We start from the raw sequence: 3,350 nt of genomic DNA on the forward strand, positions 1-3,350 counted from the left end.
AAGAGAGAGATCAAAGCGAGCAAGTGTGTCGCGGGTTTATACTCCTTGAGTTGGATTGCATCGATCCCATGATCCGCTGAACCACCTGATTCGGGATCAGGCTAATGAGTTATTGCGGACCTTGATGGCTGTTCATTTCACGAACGCCTCCATCGGATTGGAAGCTCACTGCCATGGTTGGCATCGATAATCCTATTCCACCACGGGCTCATGCACGTGTTTCGTTGAGCTTACGATATCCGACAACTTGAAATCGTAGAAAGTGTGCGAAATCCCGCGATGACATCTCCTCATAACAAGGGTATTGGAGGCTATCGCGAAATGAAGGCCAATGTTGACCACGTACAAAAGAAGGCCGAACACCAGCACTCCGAAACAGACGAGATTTGGAGCACTCTTGTCCAGGTCCAAGGAAATTCCGCCTGACTCGAGGTGGTGGTCATGGGATAACTGAGGCTGTGTCCCATCCGAAAGGGTCGAGTCCCGTTGAACCCGCAGTGAAGGAGAGTCTGCGGTTCTCCATCCCGGAATCGGGTCGCACTTTCCCGGGCATTGTGTGACTGGGGCCTAACGGACGGAGTTTAACACGGCGAGAGAAACGCTATTTTGCTTGGATTTCACACATGTCGGGGGGGAATTTCTCTTTCGTTTCCTCGAGAGAAAAAGTAAGCCGTACACCTCTGTCAGATGCTTCTTTTCTTCTTCCGACTCACTCCTCACTCGAACACAGGGAAGGATAAAAAGGGGTCTGAGACAATTTCTCTTTCCTTCTATCTCGAAGACCGAAACTGCAAATGGAAAAGGAGAAAGAAAGATTGGGAGAAGAGAGAGAGAAAGAGAGAGAGAGAGAGAGAGTAGGAGACTCACTTGGCCGTTCTCACGGCCATTTCATCGTCTCGTGGACAGATCCCTCCCTCGTCTTTGTGCTTACACTTCACGTCCGAGGAATTATTCACTACTCCCGTGCACTCGAATATCCAAGACGTTTCACAACTAACTTGCCAAAGAAGATCCCAAAAAAATAATTACAAACGATTCTTAGCACATGCACAAGGAGAGCGAGGTGGCTGGCTAGTTGGTTGGTTTGGTTGGTTGGAATGGATGGATGGATGGATGGATGGATGGGAAATGGTTGTTGGCTTTGAAGGGCATTCCTTCGCTCAAGACTCAGTCCATCGCTCCCTCCTCTACTATGACGTTCGCTGTACCTGAATGGTTCTCAACATCATGGCGGACGCGGACATCACGCCATTTAAAGCTCGTCTCAGAACAACAGGCGAACGATCGGACGCGAAAAAAAATACCGTCTTCCATTGTATATTTTCCTACCATGTACTACATAGCCGGATTAAGACCAATTTGGCCCCGTAACGGCAAGGCAGCGCCACCTTATCGGACTACGTACCATATTCGATTTTGTGCAAGGGAGCTCTTCCTCGGAATATGAATCACTTGTGTCCGTGTCCTCACCTTGAAATCCTTGAATTTCCACAATCACTAGCAACAACGAGGAAGGGAGATCTTAGAAGATCGCCTTCTTTAGTCGAGGAGTAATAACAAAGCTGGCGCTAATAGTAGTAAGTAGTAGTAGTAGTAGTAGTACCCTACCCACCCCTATTGACAAAACTGACCACTTCCATTGGCTCTGACCTCAAGAGTGCGGAAGAAATCCGGGATGATTGGAGGGCTCGGACTTACTTGGATGTCAACAATGAATTCCAATCACTTGGTCTTTGTCAAATGTGATTCAACCCGAATGATAATAGCACGATATTTCACAAAGGCGAGTTCCTGTTCATCTTCCAAAATATTGCAAGGGCCATACTAACCTTAATGAATCAATCCGTTAAAAGCCAAGGAGCATCATTGTGCTTCCTGCTTTGGCAGATTTAGACATGAAGACTACTGATCTTTTCGATGAAAAATTGGTGTGGCTCATTTTGGTTACTCAACCATAGATGTTGACGAGGTCTAGTTTGAAAACTGGTTCAATTGTTCATCATCACGAGGACGGAGGTAGCTCTAGTACAGGGTTGGGAGGGAACAATGGTTTCTTAGATTTCAATCGGGCCGGGACGTCAATTCTCAGCCAAAAATAAGCTTTCATTAACGCAGGTGAAAGAAGCAAATTTTCCACTGTGTGTAATTGACCAATTGAAATCATGGTCAACTCAAATGTTTTCATCCTATCCAACCGATCATTCTTGTGACAATTCTACGCAGTAAAGATTGAGGTTCAGATAGTTTTGACGTACTTTTTGTCACCCATGTCCTAAAAAGAAGATAACCTAGTCTCGTGTAAATGAAAAGCTTAAAATGAAAATCCATAAGTAAGTTCGGGACTGCATTGAAACAAAACACACTTGGCTACTATTTTCAAGCCAGCCCTGTAATTTCGAGAACGATCACTTACTTAAATGCATTCAACTAAATTCAGAGTCATTGCAAAGAGCCAAAATACCAATTGCGATTACATAACGTTGCTTATTGTACATACATGCATTAAGTGATGTAATATTCAACCATGAAATTGACTTCATGTCTCATGTTTATCTTGAAAGACTGAGAGTTGGTCTGTTTCTCAAATCTATCAATCCCAATCCTCACATCCTCTCTTTTATGATTTCATTGCATAAAGTTATTCAGTGCTATTGCAACATAATTCCTAACCTTGGCTCAAACCTCTCACGGGAGAGCAAATTTCAAATTTCTTTCTTCCTCCTTTTGATACCTTTTATGCCGCTTTTGAGATGTTTTGGTGAACATTTCGTCTTGTATTTAGGTCAACGTAGGTTTTTGATTTATTAAAGAGACCCGAATTCACTGACAGAATTGCCTGAACAAACGATAGGTTTCTTACAATGTTTGCTCCCTTTTCCAAACATCATAAGAACAAACGTCCAGTTTGGATATAGGATTTTGGGATTCTCGAGGGCTTGAAGGTGCTCTCAAAACGCATGTTAAGCCCCTTAGCGATCGCTACTATCAATATGGGGTGCCTCAAGGTAACATATCGTGTCCTTAATTTATTTCAAGAGCCAGGTTGTTGGTATTTAGTTCTTGAAATTTAATTAGTGATTTCAGATTACTATCATTAAATGTTTGTCCACTCAGCAGGTTGCATATTTCTAGTGCTCAATATTGATTATCACCAAACTCCGATGAAAAGATCAAATGTGTCGAGCAAAAATTCGGAAGTGTTGATCTAACCGGTTTCCTTCCCAATACCTCCTCGGTCCAGCTCTTTCGCACATCCGAATTGCCAAGCTTTTGCAATTTCTCCTTGATGTAAAAGCAGCATATTTGGTCGGAGTCTAATGATCACTTACTTAGATTAGAAGGACTATATG

This window comes from Tigriopus californicus, chromosome 11 (assembly GCF_007210705.1).
Source record: "Tigriopus californicus strain San Diego chromosome 11, Tcal_SD_v2.1, whole genome shotgun sequence".
Classification (NCBI taxonomy): domain Eukaryota; kingdom Metazoa; phylum Arthropoda; class Copepoda; order Harpacticoida; family Harpacticidae; genus Tigriopus; species Tigriopus californicus.